Below are 14,314 nucleotides of genomic sequence, written 5' to 3'. Positions count from 1 at the left end.
CCACCTAGAGCAAGCGATCCCAACAAACCTCAGAGCTCAGGGATCAAAGACGGATGGCATCGATTCGAAAAAAGGGGGAAATAACTCTAAATCGCTAAATTTGGAACATCCCAGTGAAATTGATTTTTCTCCCCCTGCAGCCAGAAGGATAGGATAGAGAGACAAGAAAGAGAGAATGAAAAAAAAAAGGAAGAAAAAAGAAATGAAATGAAAAAAAAAAAAAAACAGAATTCATTTGATGCGCCAAGCGTCCCGTTTGTGAAAAGGGAAATGCATTCGTTTAAACTCGGCACGTCCTCAATTACAGATGAAAAGAGATAGAAAAACGGTGTCCCGTCGTGGCAAACGGGTGTTATATCGGAACGAACCTAATGCTTAAAAAAATGATATCGGATCTAAATTATGCAAATTTTAAAGTATCAAAACATCTTTTGAGAATAATGATTGTATTTGTAAAACTGCGAAAATAAAATGTTTTGTAAGTTTTTTTCATTTCGCATTAAATTGATATTTTCTTCAATCGATATAGTACCGTTTTGAAACGGTTGTTCACAATGAAGGTCTAGCTGTTGAAAAACAAATAATCGAATAGGGAAAAGGGTCCTACGAGAAAGCTGAGTGGCGTTACGACTTACACAAACTACACCGTCCTGATGACGTAAACAGATGGAAAGCGATTTTGGGTGAAGTGGTGCTTGTAACTGTGTTGGAGGTGATAAGGGTTTGTATATATATATATATATATATATAAAATATAATATATAAAATATATATATATATATATATATTTTTATATTATATTATATTATATTATATTATATTATATTATATTATATTATATTATATTATATTATATTATACGAGTAGATTTTTTAATTTTGATGGGAGGATGTAAACAAGTGGGTCTTACTTAATATTTCAAAATGTATTTTTTACTTTGTGTGTGTGTGTGTGTGTTCTGTATTTGTGTGTGTGTGTGTTTGACTGAAATTCTGTGTGTGTGATTGTTTGTACGCCACAGTGTAGATATGACGTGAGTCCCTCTCTTTCTCTCTCTCTCTCTCTCTCTCTCTCTCTCTCTCTCTTTCTCTCTCTCTCTCTCTATCTCTCTTCTCTCTCTCTCTATCTATCTATCTATCTATCTATCTATCTATCTATCTATCTATCTATCTTTCTATCTCTATCTATCTATCGATCTATCCATCTATCTTTCTAACTCTATCTATCTATCAATCGATCTATCTATCTATCTATATCTCTTATCTCTATCTCCATTATAACTTCCTCCCCCCCCCCCAACCCTATTCCCCGCCCCCGTTTCCTAAATAAGCATCTTGCGTTTTGAATGTGCGTTTTGTGTTGATCTTGATTGGATTGGGGTTGGGTGAGGGGGAGGTGGGGGTGGGGTGGTGGGGGGGGGGTGTGGGGGGGGGGGGGGGGGTGGGGGGATGGGGGGTGGGAAGAGATGATTCTGAGGTATTTGTTATTCCATTGTCAAATCATGCTGGTGTTTTCGATATCAAAGGTAAGGAAGGAATTTGAGGGGGTTTGCGGGGGGGGGGGGGGGGGGGGGTGGTGGGGGGGGGGGGGGGGAGGGGGGGGGTAGAGAGAGTCAGAGTAAATAAACACTGTTATGATTCTAGACGCAACGATCTCTGGTTTTGGGTACTGGGCGAGATTTGTTGATGTTATGCTTTTACCTTTGAACTCAGGCCTTTGTTATTGTTTTTGCCATCCGCGTTTGTGAGTTGTTCTCACTAAACTGTATTTAACCAGACTATAAAAGTTCATGGTTACACAGAGTTTGCGTGTGGTCCGTTATACTTCCGGATGGTAAATGTTGTGAACTCCTTGGCCAAGCGCATTCTATCTATAGTGCAATATCCACTTAACGTGGTCAAGGCGATTTGCAAAAGGTCCCTGCTAACAGTAGCAACACGTAGCATGTAGGACGATACATGACGCCTGTTAGGCGATATTACATTTTTTTTTCTCCGGCATTGGCAACGCTCTTAACAGCCATGTACTCATTTTACACTTGAGTACGGTGAGAGAATGTGATTAAAGAGCCTTTTCAAGGACTCAACTATGAGCCGCTCAGAGCAGGGCTCGAATCCAGGGCCTTTCGATCCAAAGGCGAGTGTCATAAAACCCACCACATAGCCGCACAAGGTAAAATACTCACCTGTTTGTGCCCGCCATATGTATCGTAAACCCTACCAACACACAAACCTAATTTCGTCTTTCGCTGAATGGTCTTCAGCCTGCAGGGTGAAGCGATTATAAAAAATATCTACTGAAATTGTGAATTAATCAATTGTGACCCACCGTCTCAAAACGGTATTATGTCGGAACAAACCAGATGCTTAAAGCCGAATTTAATGCTAAACTGGTCAAAAATATAAATTGTTGGCATTAGCACCCTAAAATATGGTATCCATTCTCCTTAATAAAAACATACAAACTGAACACAAGTCTGATATTTCTGGCTATAAATTCAATTTTCAAATCTTAACCAACCCGACTTAATACCGTTTTGAGGCGAAGGTCACAATTATAAAATCCTAGTAAAAAAATTGGCCTACTATTTAGATTGGGTCATACATCGCTTTGAAAACTGTACCTACAGTTAACTTTCTCATTTGTCTTAATCTTCTTCTTTTTTCTTTTTTTTTCTTTTTTTTTTCTTCTTCCTTTTTTTAAAAATAGATTTGACTGAAAAAGTCTTTACTACTGATCCCACTGAGTCTGTTATAATTTTCTTTTTTTTTAGTGAGGTGATTTGACGAAAAAAAATGCGTCAGATGTGCGAGATTGTCTTGAGATACAAACGACTAAACGTGAACAATCGAAGTTTTTTCCCACACGTTTTATGATACGAGATTGCCACAAGTTCCCCCATTCGTCTTATTCTTCTTCTTTTTTTTTTTTCTTTTTTTTTTTCCGATTTTTGGAGAGAAGCCTTTAGTGCTGACCCGTTTAAGTTCGTTATATTTTGCTTTTATTAAGCGAGGAGATTTGGCAACAAACCCGTCACGAGCTTGTCTTGAGATACAAGCGACTAAACGTGAAAAAATCGAAGTTTTCCGACATCCGACGGTTTTGCTAGATCACTACACATTTTATATGATACGAGATTGCCACAAGATACAATAATATTATCACTTTGATAAAAAAAAAAATAAAATTCCCTTTATTCGTCCGATAGAGGAAATTTATCTCTAGGGTCTATTCCAAGGGAAGACTGGAATAACCCAGATGTTAGCCGCAGTGCAGCGCCGCAAATTGAGCTAGGCGAGGTGACTTGCTCAATCAAAGGGCCCTGCGGCGCAGCGGCGGGTGATCGAACTCGGTACCTTTCGGGTAGCATTCGAAGCAAAAGCCGTTTCCGCTGAGCCGCGCTGCCTTTGAATGGAATCCCGCCTCTAAAGAGTTACACGACGAAACCTACAAAAGACGGCTATGTGGTCTAGTGGTATGACACTCGCTTTCGGATCTGAAGGTCCTGGTTTCGAGCATCGCTCGACGCATAGTTGAGTCCTTGAAAAAGACTCTTTTTCTCACATTCTCTCACCGTACTCAGGTGTAAAATGAGTACCTGGCCGTTAACAGCGTTGTCTTTGTACGAAAAATTGTAATATCGCCTAACAGGCGTCATGTCTCGTCCTACTGTTAAATGTTGCTGTTGACTAGGGACACCCTGTAAAGCTCTTTGAGCACGTTAAGTGGATATTGCGCTATATAAAATCTCAATTTTTTTTATTTGGCTCTTCTCTCTTCTTTTTCTTCTTCTTCTTCTTCTTCTTCTCTTCTTCTTCTTCTTTCTTCTTCTTCTTCTTCTTCTTCTTCTTCTTCTTCTTCTTCTTTCTTCCTTTTTACAGAATTTATGGAAATAAGCCTTTAGGGCTGACCCGTTTGAGTCGATTAAATTTTAATCTTTTATTAAGTGCGGTGATTTGACGAAATCCCGTCGGATGTTGCATGAGCTTGTTTTGAGATACGAGCAATTAAAAGTGAAAAATTAACGTTTTTCGACACCTGACGAATTTTTCCAGATCACCATACATTTTATGATGAGATTAAACGAGATTGCCACAAGATACAATATAATCACCTGCAGTTAACTTTCCTCGTTTTGTTTTTATTCTTCTTCTTCTTCTTCTTCTTTTTTTTTTTTTTTTTTTTTTTGATTCTTTATTTCAGATTTAATAATAATAATAATAATAATAATAATAATAATAATAATAATAATAATAATAATAATAATAATAATAATAATTAATATTAATTATTATTATTATTATTATTATTATTATTATTATTATTATTATTAATAGAAGAAGAAGAAGAAGAAGAAGAAGAAGAAGAAAAGAAGAAGAAGAAGAAGAAGAAGAAGAAGAAGAAGAAGAAGAAGAAGAAGAAGAAGAAGAAGAAGAAAGAAGAAGAAGAAGAAGAAGAAGAAAAGAAGAAGAAGAAGAAGAAGAAAAGATAGAAGAAGAAGAAGAAGAAGAAGAAAGAGGAAGAAGAAGAAGAAGAAAAGAAAAGAAGAAAGAAGAAGAAGAAGAAGAAGAAGAAATGTACTTCATTCATCCATAAAGGAAATTTTTGTTCTGACGTATAAAATACCGGCAATGATACATGCATAAATATAATATTAGTAAACAAATGTGGGAAAATAAAACTTGGTAATAGTAATAGGTATGGTGTAATAATAATAATATTGTAAGCAGTATACATTTGCTCGATCACCTCACATTTTATATGATACGAGGTTACCATAAGATACAATACTATTATCACTTTGATGCAAATGGAACCCCGCCTTTCAAGAGTTACACGACGAATTCCACCAAAGACGAGAGCACCCAAAGAAAATATTGTCACTGGAAGGTCTTTAATCTTTGTTTACTATTAGATGGGGACCATACATCGTCGTTAAAAACTGTACCTGTAGTTAACTTTTCTCATTTGTCTTCTTCTTCTTCTTTTTTCTTCCTTTTTTCAGATTTTTTGGAAAGAAGCCTTTAGTGCCGACCCGTTTAAGTTCCTTATATGTTATATGTTGTGTTTTATTTGCATTGTAAAACGCCTCTGAGCACATTGTGGATCTAGGCGCTATATACATTCATTCATTTATTATTAAATAATTTCATTATAATTATATTTGGCTTTTATTAAGCGAGGTGATTTGACGAAAAAAAATGCGTCAGATGTTGTGCGAGATTGTCTTGAGATACAAGCGACAAAACGTGAACAATCAAAGTTTTCCGACATCCGACGGCTTTTGCTAGATCACCACACATTTTATGATACGAGATTATTACAAGATACAATAATATTATCACTTTGATGCAAATGGAACCCCGCCTTTCAAGAGTTACACGACGAATTCTACCATAGACGAGAGCACCCAAAGAAAATATTGTCACTGGAAGGTCTTTAATCTTTGCCGACTGCCCCCCCCCCCCCCCCCCCTTTAATTCAATAGAGCTGATCATTTCCATCGAGGTCTATGTTTATATTCTTCTCATGAATATTCATTTTGACTGTCTAATGTAAACACGGCATCTTCAACATTTCTTCTTCTCATTGGGATTAGATAGGGCCTTGTGTAGCCCGGAAAGGGAGAAAGAGAATGGGAGAGAGAGAGAGAGAGAGAGAGAGAGAGAGAGAGAGAGAGAGAGAGAGAGAGAGAAAGTATATGTGTGAGAGATATGGGGGGAGAGAGAGGGAAAGAGAGGGAGAGAGAGAGTGGGAGGGAGAGAAATATGGAGAGAGAGAGGGAGATAGAGAGAAAGAAGGAGAGTGAGAGAGAGAGAGAGAGAGAGAGAGAGAGAGAGCAGGTTTTGGTTGGGATAAGGGTGGTAGTAAATCAAGGATGGACAAAATAACTTTCGGACATTGGTTGGTTTCAGGCAGTAGAATGGTTTTATTAAATTTAAATGTAGACTGGACGGGATTGTGTAAAAAAGTAAAGGCGATGGAAGAGGAAGGAAGGGGGTGAGGGGGGGGGGGGGTGCAGAGGGAAGTAGGAGAAAAAAAAGAATATAAGAAACAAAGAGGCAAATCAAATAAATTGATCCGCTGGTGATTTGAAGAGCTGATAAGAAAAAAAAAGGATAGAAAATGAGCAACTCCGACGGTTAGATAGATAGATAGATAGATAGATAGATAGATAGATAGATAGATAGATAGATAGATAGATAGATAGATAGATAGATAGATAGATAGATAGATAGATAGATAGATAGATAGATAGATAGATAGATAGATAGATAGATAGATAGATAGATAGATAGATAGATAGAGATAAATGGATGTATAGATAGATTGATTGATATGTATATATATATATATATAGATATAGATAAACAGATAAACAGATATACATATATATATATATATAATATATATATATATATATATATTATATATATATATATATATATATATGAGAGACAGACAGACAAACATACAGACAGTCATTCCTACAGAAGACAGAGGGAAAATGGAGAATGGGGAATCGTATTTGAGAAAGATGAAATGTGGGTCATGATAAATAGAGCGAGGTGGGTGAGGTTAAGACGAGGGGTGTTAGGGGTAGAAACAAGGGGGTTGGGGGGGGGGGATGATGGAGCAAGAGGGATAATAATGTGTGTAGAGTTATTGATGTCAAGTGAGTATTGGAGATTTGAAAGAGTGCTGGCGATGACAGTGATGGATGGAGTGTAAGTTTTCATAGGTCAGCCAGCAGGGAATGTGTACTGTACAAAATTGAAATATATGGATTCACGTGGTCAGCTTAGGCAAATAGATGAGGCATTGAGAAGAATATATAAAACGCAATGATCATGCAAATTATAAATATATGATTTACTGACTTAAGGCCTTTCGCTTCCTAATCATCCGATCGGGACGCCTCGGCTGCCTCTCTAATCATCTGTGTCATTTCCTTCCACAATTCTTTTGCTGTGATTGCTAATTTCGCAAGGTCTTCCTTTGATTTTAATTCTTTGTTATTTTGAAGGCGTTTTAGGTCTCGATTGAGGACACTATAAATTGACGTGGGTGGTCTACCTTGATATTTCTTGTGTCCAGATGGGGTGAAAAACGTATTCATGGCTTTATTAACTGGTATATTTACATCTCTTCTGAGTATATGCCCAAGAAGCCGCCATCTTGCCTCCAGGATTTGAATGGATAAGGGTCTTTCATTGCATTTTTCACACAGTGTTTTATTGCATATTTTTGTGGGTATCGTATATTCAGGACTTTTTTCAGTTGTTTTCTATGGAATCTTTGCTCTTTGGTTCCAGTATATATATATATATATATATTATATATATATATATATATATATATATATATATATGAATACTACTACTACTACTAATACTACTACTACTACTATTACTACTACTACTACTACTACTACTACTACTACTACTACTACTACTACTACTACTACCAGGCATGTAAAGAGTTACTACATTCTCTCCTGGAACAACCCATAAAAATAGGGTTTCAACCCATAACCTTTCCATGAAACATCCTTAGTGTTGATTTGATGTGAGAAACTTTACGGCGTTGTTAAAGAAATCCTCTCATTTTCTCGCTTCTTTTTACAGCCAATCGTATTTCTCAGTTCATTTATATTGATGGGGAACAAGCATGGTGACCTGTTTAATGACAGGGGATGGTATTTCATCTATTTACTTATATATATATATATGGTTGAGGGGAATTAGCTGGAATCACGTTAGTGCTCGACAGTTTCTTGGAGCGAATTATGTATTTATTCTCACCTCATTCCGTTATATCCTCCGACAACGTTATTTCATCCGTGCTGGAATCTTCAGGGAGGTCCTTTAAATATCATAGCGTCCGGGAGAAAAGTTATTGTGTTCCGCCCGAACACTAGGATTTTTATAGGACCGCTCTAATGATTCCGGCACGGATGAAACAACGCTGTCGGAGGACATAACTGAATGAGGTGAGACTATTATATATATATATATTATATATATATATATATATATATATATATATATATATATAATATATATATAATGCATTTTTTTTGGACAGAGACAACGCAGTAATCGTTTTACACCTGAGTAAGGTGAGGGAATGTAAATGAACAGTGTTTTCTAAGGACTCATCCATACGCCGCTCAGAGGAGCGGGGTCGAACCCAGGATCTTCCTATCCCAAAGGCGAGTGTCTTACCAAACTACTAAACCACATAGCTGCATAAAGATAGACGGGGTTTTTTATTTTTATATTTTTTTTTTTTTTTTTTGGGGGGGGAGGGGTTGTTTCAGTCATTGTATTGATCCATTGAGTGTTTTGTAGTTTGACCTCTTCTCCAAATTATCTCCCCTTTACAGCCAGGATCCGCAGTGATGAGATGAGATCTTCTGATGAGATGGGACTTTATGAGGCTGTTAAAGAACCTGATGCTATTTTCTGCTGGAGTCTGCCATACTAGTTTACTGTTTCCTCATCTCGTGGATTCCGCACCATAAAAGATTGTATTAACAGATATTATTATTGGAACACCAATCTTCTGACGTTGTTTAAGGTTGGTGATGTGTGTTGTGTCTGTGTATCGGGGTGTGTGTATGTGTGTGTGTTGTGTGTTTTCTATGTACGCTATGTATTATTTTGTGTGTTTAATTTGTTTTGTGTGCATTTTGTGTAATGTGTGTGTGTGTGTGTGTTCTGCGTTGTGTGTGTGTGTTGTGTGTGCGTGTGTTTTCTGTGTTCTGTGTGTTGTGTCTTCTGGGTTATGTGTGTGTGTGTGTGTGTGTTCCGTGTTCTGTGTGTTGTGTCTTCTGTGTTGTGTGTGTGTGTGTGTCTTCTGTATTGTGTATGGGTGTCTTATGTGTTGTGTGTTGTTGTGTGTGGGTGTCTTCTGTGATGACTGTATGTGATGTGTTTGTGTCTTCTCTGGTGTGTGTTGTAGGGTGTGTGTGTGTGGGGGGGGGGGTGTCTTTTGTGTTGTGCGCGTCTGTCTTCTGTGTTGTGTGTTGTTGTTGTTGTGTGCGTGTGTGTCTTCTGTATTGTGGATGGGTGTCTTCTGTGTTGTGTGTTGTTGTTTGTGGGTGTCTTCTGTGTTGAGTGTATGTTGTGTGTTTCTGTCTTCTGTGTTGTATATGCGTTGTGTGTGTTTTTTTCGGGGGGGGGGGGGCGCAAAGACAGAGCTGTACGTCGTCTATTTTTGTAGATAGCCAAGCGATCTTGAACGCGGTCAATGAATAATTGAATACCAATGTTCGCACAATATTAGTCCTTGTGTTTTGTCCGTGGGAAATGCACTCAAACAATTTACCCAACTCAACTTTGTCGTACTCTAACAAAATACGAGTTTTAAAATTTGGCCAGAAAACTCGTCCTTCAAATATCAATCGAATAACATGACCTTTTTCTTGACTAAAGCTAATACACCTGGGACCGCCAATATTATATTCAGAGCTCAGGTCAAAGCTCCATATGGAAAAAAACATTCTTTAATCACTCATAGCGAACACATAATTTTTTACAAGGTCAAAGAAAAGATTTGTCCTTTTTTCATTGTTTTCTCCCTTGGCGAAAATTATCTCCTAATTCAATAAGCTTTCATTGCCATTGGGTAGCGTCATTGATTCGACATATTATTGGCCGTGATGATGGTGAAGTAATTGATGATGATGATGATGATGATGATGATGATGATGATGATGATGATGATGATGATGATGATGGTGATGATGATGATGATGATGATGAAATTACTAATATTAATCTTCATCAGCATAGTCAATATTATTTACACCTCGTTTGTTCCTGTGTTAAAGGCTATAAATGTCTCATCTATTCATTATCACACGTACAGGTACCTCAATATATTATACATAATACATTGCATCATAGATTAAACATTCTTATCTAACATAATATATCTAAAATTCGAATTGCCTGAAGGATACGGAAAATGCTCCACATCAATTAATTATTCCTTAATAACTCCTACCACTCACCTTTTTTCTTTCCTTTTTATTTTCTCTCTCAAGCTCGCTCGAACAAAAGACTTGTCCATTTTCCATTGTTATCTCCCCTGCCGATAATTCTTTCTTTCGCGCCAATTCAATAAGCGATCATTTCCATTGGGCAGGGTCGTTGGTGTTCCCCTCATGAATATTCATAACGCTTGTTTATTGCATTCACAGAGGCAGCATCTCGGTGGATTTATATTGCCGTGTCTTGCTGATGGAGTGAACATCTGAATAGCCATGTTAGAGATAGCACAGGGCAATAGATCTATAATGTATATACAATACACTTTTTTTTTCAAAATACGAAATATTGAATAATAATAATAATAATAATAATAAATAATAATAATAATAATAATAATAATAATAATTGTTATTATTATTATTTATTTATTATTATTATTATTATTATTATTATTATTATTATTATCATTATTAGCATTATTATTATTATTATGTTTATTATTATTATTATTATTATTATTATATATTATTATTATTATTATTATTATTATTATATTATTATTATTATTATGAGTCGATCTGTTTTCTTAGTAATGTATTTATGCTTTTATTGTTTGTTTGTTTTTGTTTGTTGTTTGTTGTTGGCTGAAGAAGGGTTTTGAGCCCGAAACGTTCCGTGTTCGGTATTTTTGTTCTTTTTCTGAAGCTGTTATTATACTTATTCATTTTGTTTATTACTTTTTCGCGTAAACAGCCTCCAGCAACTTACTATCAAAGTACACATTGAGCACTATTTTTTTTTATCCATCGAATGCTGTTTTTGTGTAGTAATACATCGTGCACATCAGGGCGCGTCCATTAATATACAGGAAATAAGCAATTGATCGCACTGACACCATTGTCGCAAAGGAATTTATGATCCTTTGTTTCGTAAAGGACGATATGAAAGAACTAGGCCCGGAGGAAGATGGTGCAATTAATAGAGATCTATGGATATGTGGCATTCATTATGGAAGCCCTGTCGAATGCGGGAACTGCTGAAAGAAGAAGAAGAAGAAGAAGAAGAAGAAGAAGAAGAAGAAGAAGAAGAAGAAGAAGAAGAAGAAGAAGAAGAAGAAGAAGAAGAAGAAGAAGAACAACAACAACAACAACAACAACAACAATAACAAAAACAACAACAACAATAACTATAACAACAACAACAACTATAACAACAACAACAACAAGAACAAAAACAAGAAGAAGAACAAGAACAACAACAACAACAACAACTATAACAACAACAACAACAACAAGAACAAAAACAAGAAGAAGAACAAGAACAACAACAACAACAACTATAACAAGAACAACAACAACAACTATAACAACAAAAACAAGAAAAAGAAGAAGAAGAAGAAGAAGAAGAAGAAGAAGAAGAAGAAGAAGAAGAAGAAGAAGAAGAAGAAGAAGAAGAAGAAGAAGAAAGAAAGAAAATGTTTTGCAGGCAATAAGACGTTAAACATCTCTTTGTTGTATAAATCTATTGATAGACAGGTATAAATACATTCCTTTACTGGGCTGAGGATCGAACCCAAGACCTGCCTAGACGTGACAATGGAAGCATTTTTGTCCGGCAACCAAGAAAGAATTCAACGTTCGATCCAATACATTTGGTCTTAGCCTTGAGTGGATGAGCATCTGAGCGTAGCCATCGTTAACATAATATAGCCTGACACTAGAATCCTCTAGGACTGGCAGTTTAACGTCATTTTTGTAGTTTGTAATAGTTTGTGTAGTGTCTAGTGAGTTGTCGTTAGTAGAGCTCATGGAAACAAGTTATTTCATTGGTTGAACTATTGAATACAACTCACGATTTGTTTTCTTTTGTGGCAAAAGACTGGCATTTTGACGTCATTTTTTGGTCAGTGTCAGGCCATAACTTTACGAAGGCCACGATCTGAGGCATATGTCGTGCATCAACTCACGTGGCAAGTGTTTTAAGTGACGTAAATTGTAAATTATAATACTGATGAAATAAAAGCTACTTACAGGCTTTTTATACTGTAGGAAAGAGAATTTGTTCCAAATGATAACTGTGCCGAACGCTTCAAACTTGGGTTATGTTCGGGGTGAACAAAGTTTTAAAATTGAATTTATCAAAAATATAAAACCTTAGTTTATTTACGACAAATGCATATAAATTATTCTCTTAAAATACAAAACACACGCTTATTATTTATTATTTGGATCGTTTCAACTCTAGATTTACTTTTCCCTACGTAAAACCAACCCAACATAATAAATTGTCAACATTTATATCGCGCATTAACCACTTAACGAAGTTCAAATTAACTAAAGATAAAGATAAAGGCAGTAAATCTGACTCACAAATAAACATGAATGTTGTTCATTCATGAGTCAGATTTACTCCCTTTATCTTTATCTCCATTTTATTGAGTCATTTAGGTACCTCTATTTATTAGTTTTACTACTCAAATTAAATAACTTTCCCCAAGTTTTAACTTGAATTCTAACAGCATAATTATTTGGTAGGTAGAACGCTCGTCTCACAAGCAAAGGGAACTTTGTTTAAATCCCAGAGGTGACTTGAAATGATATATTTATGTTTCTTGATTTCCCCATACCAGATCAACCCAATGTTATAAAACTTGAACATTTTTATCGCGCAATAAAAACTAAAAATTGTCCCCAATAGAAACTTGAGGTCGAGCAATGACCATTCAATCCTTATCAAACATAAAACCTTGGGTAAAATAGGCGAGCAGTCTTATCAATTTTCGTCCCCCCCCCCCCCTCCCTTTTTTAAAAGTTTTATCTTTTTACGTCGTAAGAATTATCATGTTTTGGTGTTGTTAAATTGAATTCGTATCACTTTTCCACCAACACTTGTTATACTGTAATAATGTTTGTTTTATATCACTGTAGAGCGCTTAGAGTCTGTGACAACGGGGTTAAGCGCTATATATATATATATATATATATATATATATATATATATATATATATATATAATAATAATAATACATGACATTTATAACGCGCATTTTCATCACTGGGTGATGCTCAATGCGCGAAACAATAATACAGTGACATTATTATACAAATGAAACATTATACAAACTACAATCAACATAATATTATCATTATACAACAATGTAATAACTAAACATAAAGTCATTAATACAAGATATGTTATAATACATCCACATGCTATGTCAAATACGGAAATAATTAAAATAATGATATAATAACATAAACTAAATTAACATTCATATTGGGGTCAAATTACAAAGATGCATTAATCAAGATGTGTTTTAACAAAGAGATGGTGTTTTAACTTTGATTTAAATATTGATAAGGACTGCGCTTCTCTTATTCTTTTAGGAAGAGAGTTCCAGATGGAAGGTCCGACGTGACTGAACGATCTGCCGCCGTAAAATTTATATTTATATTTATTTGTAACAATTAATTTTGTAGAATCTAGTGCAGAACGTAGACTCCTCGTTGGCTTATACGTTTCAAAAAATTCAGTAATATACAATGGTGCTTGATCATTAAGGCACTTATAGCACAATACTGCTAGTTTGAATTCGATTCTCACTTTAACTGGTAACCAATGCAGCTCATACAAAAGTGGCAATGAGTAGGATGTTATCTTCTTTCTTAAAATCAATTTAGCACCGCATTCTGGATACTTTGAAGGCGTGATATTTTATCGTTGCTTACATTCGAGATTAACGAATTACAGTAATCTATTTTAGATAGTATGAAAGATGTTATTAGTTTGCATGTTACTTCTCTTGTTAGGAAAGGTCTAACTGAAGCAATTCTTTTTAATCCTATTGTCCAAACTTCTACATAGAGAATCAAACTGTGCCTGCATAGTCATATGTTGATCTAGCATTACCCGAGGTTTTTCACACACGTTGAGAGGTTAATTGTGCACCCATTTATATTTAGAGTAAACTTCAGAAAATCATCTTTCAAAACACTTTTTCTACCACACACCATCACCTCTGTCTTTTCATTATTCAGCTTTAACTTGTTAATTTCCATCAGCATTTAACATCTCTAATACAGTCTTCACACGGGTAATCAATGATGGGATATACTAGGGATATCGCTTACATAGATCTGAGTGTCATCAGCATAGAAATGATACATTAATTTTTTTTAACAAAAATATCCGAAAGAGGTTGAGTATAAAGAGTAAAAATAACAGGACCAAGGACAGACCCCTGCGGAACGCCGTAATTTAGAGGAAATGTTTCTGATACTGCGCCATCGATCAGAACCGACTGAGATCTTGAT

The 14,314-nt window shown here is 35.6% G+C and overlaps 1 protein-coding gene and 1 long non-coding RNA gene across 2 annotated transcripts in view; one reads left to right on the top strand and one right to left on the bottom strand.

Annotated features, from left to right (window-relative positions):
* LOC144963444 (cAMP-dependent protein kinase catalytic subunit beta) overlaps positions 1-14,314 on the top strand; it is a 440,798-nt gene that overhangs the window by 50,531 nt on the left and 375,953 nt on the right. Inside the window, exon 2 of the mRNA XM_078897514.1 lies at positions 8,390-8,583. The gene's annotated coding sequence lies outside the window, so the exon portion shown is untranslated. The remainder of the gene's footprint in view (positions 1-8,389; positions 8,584-14,314) is intronic.
* The window catches only part of LOC144963447 (uncharacterized), a 228,361-nt gene that overhangs the window by 154,366 nt on the left and 59,681 nt on the right, over positions 1-14,314 (bottom strand). The window lies entirely within an intron of this gene.

Source organism: Berghia stephanieae, chromosome 1, assembly GCF_034508935.2.
Source record: "Berghia stephanieae isolate SIO BIC M18660-M18661 chromosome 1, UCSD_Bste_1.3, whole genome shotgun sequence".
NCBI lineage: Eukaryota > Metazoa > Mollusca > Gastropoda > Nudibranchia > Aeolidiidae > Berghia > Berghia stephanieae.
The sequence above is the reverse complement of the archived record's forward strand: the minus strand, read 5'-3'. Positions and strand labels throughout refer to the sequence as shown.